This window comes from Marmota marmota, unplaced genomic scaffold (genome assembly GCF_001458135.2).
Source record: "Marmota marmota marmota unplaced genomic scaffold, marMar, whole genome shotgun sequence".
Lineage (NCBI taxonomy): Eukaryota > Metazoa > Chordata > Mammalia > Rodentia > Sciuridae > Marmota > Marmota marmota.
In genome coordinates, this window is record NW_026000185.1 from 16,702,206 (window position 1) to 16,712,321 (window position 10,116).

Genomic DNA, 10,116 nt, shown 5'->3' on the forward strand with positions numbered 1-10,116 from the left:
CAGTTTTTCATGTCTCTGGTTGTACACAAAGTAGAGTCACACCATTCATGTCTTCATGCAGGGACTTAGGGTAATGATGTCCGACTCATTCCCCCTTCTTTCCTACCCCCACCCCCTCCCTTCCTCTCCCTCCCCTTTGCCCTATCCAAAGTTTCTCTCTTCCTCCATGGGCACCCCCCCATTATGGATCAGTGTCCACTTATCAGAGAAAATATTCGGCCTTTAGTTTTGGGGGATTGGCTAACTTCACTTAGCATGATACTCTCCAGCTCTATCCATTTACCTGCAAATGCCATGATTTTATTCTCTTTTACTGCTGAGTAATATTCCATTGTGCATATATACCACAGTTTCTTTATCCATTCATCTATTGAAGGGTATCTAGGTTGGCTCCACAGTTTAGCTATTGTGAATTGAGCTGCTATAAACATCGATGTGGCTGTGTCCCTGTAGTATGCTGTTTTTAAGTCCTTTGGGTATAGACTGAGGAGTGGGATAGCTGGGTCAAATGGTGGTTCTATTCCAAGTTTTCTGAGGAATCTCCCACACTGCTTTCCATATTGGCTGCACCAATTTGCAGTCCTACTAGTAATGTACGACTGTGCCTTTTCCCCCACATCCTCGCCAAGACTTGTACTGTTGCTTGTATTCTTGATGCCTGCCATTCTGACTGGAGTGAGATGAAATCTTACAGTAGTTTTGAATCGCATTTCTCTAATTACTAGAGATGTTGAACATTCTTTCATATATTTGTTGATCGATTGTATATCTTCCTCTGAGAAGTGTCTGTTCAGTTCCTTGGCCCATTGATTGATTGGGTTATTTGACTTTTTGGTGTGAAATTTTTTGAGTTCTTTATATACCCTGGAGATTAGTGTTCTATCCTTGGTTAAAAAAAAAAATCCCTCCCATTCTGTAGGCTCTCTCTTCGCCTCACGGATTGCTCCTTTTTCTGAGAAGAAACATTTTAGTTTGAATCCATCCCATTTATTGATTCTTGATTTTATTTCTTGTGCTTTAGGAGTCTTGTTAAGGAAGTCCTGGTCCGGCTCGTCTTTTCTTGAGGCTGAGTTTTTTAGCCACTGTACAAGACATCTCCCAGGAATAATAGCAAAATCACGGTCCTTTCCCTGGAGTAAATCTTTGAAAAATATAATAGAAAAATGAAGCAAATAAAAATATCATACAGTATCCCGAGCTGCTGAAAATAAGAAAATAACGAATCCAGTGGGGAGTCAGCAGAGCCTTTAGGGAAATGGTAGGGTGAGATGTCACGGGAGGGATGAGTGAGCCTTCAGCAATGGACCGAGGGAGGGAACCTTCTGACCTCCACGGTGAACCTCGAAGCTCCTGGACTCCGTGGCTGCTGGGGGATGCCGGTCAAGGCCAAGGACTTGGACGATGCTGTTGGTTCATGGTGGGCAGATGGGGCTTCCAGAGATGAAGGAGGAACCTCACCATGTCCTATCCTGGTGCACCAGAGCATCGTCCTTTTGTGAGTTTCCGTGCGAGGCACATCTGCCTCCAGACTTCTCAGAACTTCATGCGGCCGGTATCTCCTGGGCAACAGCTTTGGGACACCTTCTGCACACGAGGTCAGCCTCTCTCCTCCTGTGGAGGCAGGAGCTTGCAGGGAGAGGCCGGTAGCCAAGCCCAGGAGCTCGGGAGACAGTGGCAGGGAATCTTAGAAGTTATGGTGGGGACGGAAAAGGGGGTTGAATTGCAGTGACCTCGGCCAAGGCTCTGTGGAGCCCATGATGACATCATTGTCACATTCTGGAGAGGGCTTCGGCGTCTCTGAGCCCCACTGCAGGGTCTTAGCCAGAGTGTTGTCCCCATCACTGCCCTGGTCATCTCGTGGCTCTCCGCTGGGCTGATGGCAATTTGGATGGAGCTGAACACACTCTTCTCTCTGTTCCTCTCTCCCTCCTTCCCCCCTGCCAATTTCCTTTTTGGTATTGAGGTGCCCTGCTCAGGACAGGAAGTTGACCATTTCAAAGTGAACAGTTCGGTGGCATCTGGTACATTCATAATGCTGTGCAACCAGCTCTGTCTGGTTGCAGAACCTTCTCATCTCTGCCCAATGCGCTCCCTGCCCACGGAGCAGTCGTTCCCATTCCTGCCAACCCCAGCCCCTGGTCACCATCTTCTTTTTTTTAACCCTCTGTTTTAAAGACTGTTGAACCATGAAATGATCCAATGCCCCAAGTATGTTTTACCATAGAGAAGTATCTCCACAGTGCTCAGACATCTTGATCAGGGAAGGTCGTGAAATATCCAAATATTTCTATACCAGTTGGCAAACAGTCAATACCCCAAGTGCCTTCTGCCCCCCTGACCACGTTAGTCCCTGCTCCAGCCTCCACACCCGCTGGGTGTGATCCAGAAATGGGAAGGTCACTGTCTGACCCCGTGAGAGCCTGCACATCTTGTCCAGGGCTTCGGTGGGTCCATTCTCATGAGTAAATTGCTCACGGAATATTATTTGGCCCTGAGCCCTGTGATGCAGGTGGGGATTGGGATTCTGGCTGTCGCAGCCTCTTCTGAAAACTGCTCCCCCTTGCTTGCCTGCTGTTTGGATCCCACCTGCCTTAAGCATTTTTGCCATTTTAGAAATGTCTTACTCTAAAGTTCAATACCCGCTGCCACCACCGCGTTTCTCACACCTTGATGAATGATATGCCGACGACTTTACCTAAATATTCCAAATATACCTTCTGAGTCGGAAAGATGCTATTTTGGGGATAAATATGTTGATCTTTTCCTGAACGAATTCCAAGACATCTGATGATAGTTTTTGCCTGTTCGCAGCCGAAGAGCAAGTGATGTTTAAGGCAGCCCTAGAAGCAGTTGTCACAAATCGAGGGCCATCGTTTTGAGTTAAATAAGAGGGGAAAATGACTCACCCCTGGTGGGTTTTCCAAAGCAAGTGTGACAACGCGGTGGTGTTTTAAGTGTGCAATCTGCATGGTCCAGACAGCCCGGGTTCAAATCCTACCGTAGCATTACCAGCTACTTGACCTTGGAAAGTCATTCAACCCCCTCAGCTCTTAGGTTCCACATCAGTAAAATGGGGCGGGGGGAAACAGCCCAAGTCACATCATGAGGTTCTGCTGGGGATTAAATGAGATAATCGGACTAGAGCCGTGAGGAATAGAGAGTTCTTGGCTCAGAGTGAGAACCCATCCACCATTAGCTGTGGTTGTTTAGTCTTTTCCCTATCATGTTTTGAGATAAATCGTTTTTAGCTTTGTAAGAAAAGAACAAAATGAACCTGGACTTTAAAAATCAGTCACTGAGGGTGTTTGCAAAGTAGGAATGACATGATAAGGTCTGAGCACTGGGAAGATTAATTTGTCTGCAGCTCATAGGCTGACCTGGAAGGAAGACAGGGTGACAGCGGGCGGGGGGACCTGTCAGGAGGCTGACGCAGTGGCTTAAGCGGCTCTGTGCAATATGGCAGGCGTTAGGCACGTGTAGCTGTGTACATTTAAATTTAAAAAAAAGTTAAATGAAATATGAAACTCAGTTCTTCCAACCCTATAGCTGCCTTCCAAATTCTTAATGGCTACGCGTGTGGTTAGTGACTACTATATCCTCGGACGGCAAACATTTCCATCATTCTAGAAAGTTCTATCGGACAGCACTGGTCAAAAGGAGTGGTTCTCATACCTCAGTATGAGTCAGAATAATGAGGAAGGAGGGTTGAAATACAGATTGCTGGGCTCCACCTTTGATTCAGGAAATTGGAGTGAAAATTGGCATTTGTAACACTTCCCAGGTGGTGACCCATGCTGCTGGTCTGAGAGCCAGACTTTTTAGTTGGTTATTTGACATGAGAGAGGAAGAGAGGAGTTGTTTGGAGCGTGGTGAACATTGTGTGTGTCCCATTTGGGATGTGGACATCCTCTTTCCAGGACTGGTGGGCTGGGGCCATTCCTGAGGATCCTTTTCTGGAGGGAACACACAGGAATTTTGGTTGCAGAAGGTGCACAATGGGGCTTCCTCCGAATCCGGAGCGCAGGGAGACAGATCAGGGAGCAAAGGAGGAAAGGTATGCTTCTTCCAGTGCATCCCCCCCGTCCTCAGAGCTCAGTGGCGGAGGTCTGATGGAGAGGAAGATGGAGACAGAAGTCTTCAGAACAGAGAAGTCAAGAATTTGCTGCCTCTGTTCCTCAGACACACCTTGACAACTTTCTCCCTGAGGCTGTGGATGACTCACGTCTAGTTGCACAGTCTGGGGGTGGGGAAGGGCCTCAGGGTACAGATGACAGAAGTCAATCAAGTACCAAGTGGGAGAGACACACCACTTAGAACCTCAACATGCTACCCCGCCGTGCTGTGCCTTACGCACATCCTTGGATCTGTAGGTAGAAACTCCCTTGGGCTTGCTCTCCGTCAGCCAGAGTGCAGCATCCTCTGAGGCTCAGCATCTCCGGACTGTTCTCTTCCCTTCCAGCTGAGCGTGGATCTCAAACAGGGGCCTGGGGTGCGTCAGATTGGCACTGGTGTCTGAGGGCACTTAGACATCTTCTAGAACATTCAAGCAATACTTCCATACCAGCTAGCAAGTAGCAGCCACCCTGCTGAGGTGCCTGTCCTTACTATCTCAGATGCTCTTCTAGGATCTTCCTGGGTGTCCCCAACAGCTCAGCAACAGAAGTTAACACCCAGCATAGCAGAAGTCCTCCCCGACACAGTTCCAATGTTGGGGACGGCATCTGTCGGTATTCACGCTGGTTAAGATCCATCACGTTAATTATCTGCCCATCCATCCACCCATCCACCCACCCACCCATTTAGGATAGAAAGGTCCAGCAGGAGAATCCTCCCTTTCTTCATGCTCCTGGGTGTTCGACGATACATAATGGGAAGATGGTTCTCTGCTGGGACTCCATCTAACAGATGTTTCCTTCCCCCGTGGCCCCAAACAACAGCAGAAGAAGCAGAAAACTTATCTTCCAATGACAGCCCTTTCCCCCGACCGCCTGGGGAGCATGGTGTGCGAACGTGGCTGTCATGTTTGCAGACGTCCTTTGAATGCTGCGACTTGGCAATGTGGTTAATGCAGATAGGGCTCTTCTGTCAAAGCAGGGACCCCATTGAAGAAATGAGAAAATATCTACTGTGGCTCTAGAGAAGGGAAGTCCACCCGCCTTGCTTGGAGCCGGGAGGCTTTGGTCCCAAGCCTCTTGGTTAAATTAAACCCATCACTTAAGCCACCGCAGCCAGCAGATTGTGGGGCTTCTGGCTTTGGCGGCTCAGGCTGTGCAAAGCTGCCTTCGGACAGTTTTGATGATTGAACGTCCAAATTAAGCTGCCAACTAGAAACTTCGCAGCTCCAGGGACCCCGTGTTAGTATTTATGTCACATCTTTAGAAATAATCACATTGCAAAGCTGCGCCCAGAGCCATGTCGGCAGCCACAACAGCGGAGGGACTGAATGCCACCCCGTCCTGGGCTTCTTGCTACATTGATTTGGCACCCAGACGAGGGTGGGGGTGGGGGGCCTCAGGGGCAGCTCTTCCTGGTTCCTGTCCTGAGGGTGTGAGACCAGGAAGCAGGCAGCCACCTCTGTCCTTGCTTTCACTGAGGACAGGCAGGAGGGAGGTGGTCTCCAAGCACGTGCTGGATGTCAGACTCCCAAACCATCTGTCCTAGGCTTCAGGAAAGACCCTCAGGGCCAGCCCGAGGGGAACAGATGTTCATAGGGTGCTGTTCAAGCATGCTGGTCTGCAGGGCGCCTCCTCTGTCTGCATCAAGTCCTGCGGGCCGTGCCCTGCATCATCCTCAGAGGGAGCTGGTGGGAGATTGTCCACGCTAGATGAGAGTCCCCCGTGTTCAGAGACTGGGCCTTTGCAAACTCAAAGGGGCACTAACCCCGATTGTCACTTGGGACGGGAGTGAGAACTTGTGGGATGCGGTGATCTGGAGTCAGAGAAAGGTGCAGAGCAGCCCTGGGCATGGCAGGACCTTGAATGACCAAGGTCACCTCTGTAGAGAGACCGTAGAAAATCACAGACACTAAATTAGTTTTTCTGAGTTGCAAAACAGCCCAGATTTCCAAGTTTCTGGTTCCAAAGAGAACCCGGTTACTGAGCACCACAGCTGCATGCTTTTGGCAGTGATATAGAGATTCAGGACTGGATGGAGTCTGGGGGAGCATCCAAGTTGTATCCAGTTCCAGTTCATTAAGAAAAATATGCACACGGCCAGCCTTCCAATGGACGATGGTTTCTTTCGCTCAGATTTCCAGTAACATTTTTTTTTCTAAATGAAATAAGTAATTCATACTCAACCGAGACTATGTATCGAATGCCTCCTTCCAAATTCCTACTGAAATGACTGAGATTAAAAATGAAACGAAATTGATCAGGGCCAGGAAGTATAGAAAATGATGCTAAACACACTCAAACCTTTGAGAATCCCCCTAAGAATACAGTCAGGCCAAACTAGTCATTTTTATGTCCTCTTTTCTGACATCTGAGCCTCTTATTCTTTTATGTGATTACATTTCGCTGGTTGTTCCAGAAGGCTGTCAACTGACAGCAGGAACGCCGGGCATTCTTCATTGGATTGTGGTCTTCACAGACACACGTCCCTTAGAATTTTACCAGCCAGCGTGATGAAAACTGTTGATATATTTATTATCTCAAGAAGAGCCTTCATGGAGTCCTGGATTTTTTTCTGAGCGTTAGAAGGCATCGTCAGTGCATCGCGTCAGCTGACTTTTTGATACTTATTTATTTATGTTGAGGAGGTGATGTCGTCTCCTTTGATCTCGTTTCGAGAGTGGATGCTCTGATTAATCGACTTTCTCAAACTGTGCCATGTTTTCGTTTATGTGATCAGGTTTGAGTGTTTGAGAGCTCGCTGGGTTTGGGGTGAGGAGAGAGGGCTGTGTCAAGCAAGACTCGACACAGGGGACCTGCACAGAGGGGTCTTGATTTCACTGGGAGAGGAAAATGGAGGGCCCAGTCAGCAAAGAGAAGGAACCGCTAAGCTCAGAACCGGGCTTCCAGGGTAACTTAGCCATCCCAAGCCCCTGAGACACTGTTGTTGTTAAGGGGGTGGCCTGTGGACCAGGAGAGGGCTCAGGTATAGGAAATGATGACGAGGGAGAAGGGTCAACCCAGAGACAGGTGGGACCATGGGTGGGGCGGGGTGGTGTCCAGATCCTCACCTGGACACTTGGGTGGATGGTTGAGTTGAGCACCCACTAAAACTAGCAATGAAAGAGGAGGAGCAGAGGTGGTGGTGGGGGTGGGGGGGTGCGGGGAGATGAGGGAATTGCCGGACAGGTCGGATTGGGTGTACCGGCAGGACTTCCGTTACAAGATGTCCAGTAGCTAATTGCAGAAGGTTCTGGAGCTCGGGGAAGAGGGAGGTGGGAGCCGTCAGTATTCAGGAAGGCGTTGAAAGCAGGCAAGCAGGGCCCCTGGGAAAATAGAGAAATTAAAAAAAACAAACTTCTAAATGGTGCGATTGCAAGAGAAAAATCTCAAGGCACTTTCTTGATCTTGAAAAATATCTCGCAAAGCGAGAGAAAATGAAAATACAATACAGCAAATGTTGTGAAATCCAGACGAACAGCTTGAAATGAAATATACGTTGGTGGATCCTACCAAACACATCAAGAAGAAACAACACCAGTTCTCCCCGAAAAACAGAAGAGGAGGAAGCACTTCTCAATTTCTTTTATGATATCAAAATGGGGTGGAAACTATAAAGTATCCCGGAGGACCATAAAGACACAAAAAAATTTAAATAAAATATTAGCAAGTCAACTCTGAGATATATTTAAAAAAAAAAGAATACTACACCCCAACGGAATGAGTCTTACCCCAGGATTGCAAAGCCAGTTCAATAATCAAAAATCAACCCATGTGACCGACCGTGTTGATAATCTCAAGAAAGGAAAACCAGGGAGCATACATATTAATGCAGAAAAAGCATTTGACAAAATTCAATATCCATCTGTAGTCAAAGTTCTCAGCACACTAAACAAATACCTAAATAAACAGAGAAACGTGTTTTTGGATTGAAAAACTCAGCATAGGAGAGATGTCTATATTATTATTATTATTATTATTATTATTATTATTATTATTATGATGATGATGATGATGCTGGGGATCCACCCCACTGCCAAGGTCTTGAGCATTCTAGGCAAACATTTGACCCCTGAGCCACATCCTCAGCCCAAGATGTCAATTCCTAAAAATTATTTCCTAGATCCCAATACAAATACCAGCAGGGTTTTTGGTTGATTAAGAACAAGAGGACTCTACAATTTGTATGGAAATTCAAAGCAACTAGAAAGGCCAAAATTTTTTAAGATGCAGAATAACATTGGGGGAATCACAGTATTCAATTTAAGACTTACTACATTAAAGAGGTGTGGCATTGGTGGAATAATGAATACATAGACCAGTGAAACAGATTAGGGAATCCAGAAATAGACCCACACAAATATAGCCTATTGATTTTTTTTGGGGGGGGGATTGAACCCAGAGGTGCTTAACCACTGAGTCACATCCCCAGCCCTTGTTAATATTTTATTTAGAGACAGGCTCTTGCCGATCAGGGCCTCACTAAGTTGCTGAGGCTGGCCTTGAATTCGAGATCCTCCTGCCTCAGCCTCCTGAGCCTCGGGATTATAGGTGTGCATGACCGTGCCCAGGTTGGCTTATCGATTCTTGACAAAACTGGAGAAGGAGTTGTCTTTCAGCAAATGATGTTGGATGATTAGACATCTTATGCAACTTTTTTTTTTTTTTTTGCAGTGCTCAGATTACACTCAGGATCTCACATATGCTAGGAAGGTACCACTGAGTGACACCCCCAGCCCCCCACTAGACATCTATATACAAACAAAATTAACCCTGACCTCCCGCTCACACCTTATACAAGATTTCACTCAGAATGGGACATACAGCTAAATGCAAAGTGTAAAGGTATAAAATTTTAGGGGAAAAAAAAAAAAACCAAAGTACAGTCACCAGGGAAAATTTTTTGTGATCTAGTATTAGACAAAGGGTTCCTAGACATGACACTGAAAACATGATTCATGAAAGAAAAGAGATAAGTTGGACTTCATTAAAATTAAAAAGCTTGTGTTCTACAAAAGAAACCGTTGTCGAACGAAAAGACAAATTACACACTGGAAGGAAATATGAGCGAACCTCGTGCCTTACAAGGGTCTTGTGTGCAGAGTGGGGAACTCTCGGGGAGCTCTCGGGGTCGTTAATACACAAACAAACAACCCCAATAGAAACACAGGCTGAACGCTCCAACAAAGACTTTACCAAAGACAACACGAAAATGGCAAAGGGATTTATGTAAAGGTATTCAGCGTCATGAGCAATTAGGGAAATGCAAATTAAGGCCTTGATGAGATGCCCCCATGTACCTATTAGAGAGGCTAAAGCAATTATGATGATGATGATGATGATAAATACTGTCAATAAAATGGTTGGTGTAGATCATTCATTGTCGGGGGGAATGGAAAAATAGTACAGTCACCGGAAAATACTTTGTTGGTTTCTCGTGAAGTTAGCATATGCTTACCATAATGAGTCAATCATGCTGCAACTAGGAATTTATTTACCCCAGAAAAATTAAGCCTTATGTTTACACAAAAAGCCATTATTGGGCCGGGGTTGTGGCTCAGTGGTAGAGCGCTTGCCTAGCATGTGTGAGGTACTGGGTTTGATCTTTGGTACCACATAAAAACAAATAGATTGTAGATATTGTGTCTATCTCCAACTTAAAAAAAAATTAAAAGAAAAAGCAATCTTATTAGAAAAAAACCCCCTACTATTTATAACAGCTGTCTTTGCAATCACCAAAAATTGGAGAACATGCAGATGTCTTCAACAGGTGAATGGATACCCTCACTGTGGTACATGCATACAATGGAATACTAGGCAGCAATAAAAAGGAATTAGCTGTCCATGCATACAACCTGGGTGACTCTCAGTGGCATTTTGCTGAGCAAGAGAAGTCAATCTCAAAAGGCTTCATGCTGCATTCTTCCATTTTATAGGCTTCTTGGAAAAATAAAGCCGTAGTCATGGGAAATTGTTCAGTTGGTCCCCAGGGCTGGGGGTGGGA

General features: G+C 46.3%; 1 protein-coding gene across 2 annotated transcripts in view; it reads left to right on the forward strand.

Moving 5' to 3' along the window:
- The window catches only part of Prkcb (protein kinase C beta), a 262,797-nt gene that overhangs the window by 147,356 nt on the left and 105,325 nt on the right, over window positions 1-10,116 (forward strand). The window lies entirely within an intron of this gene.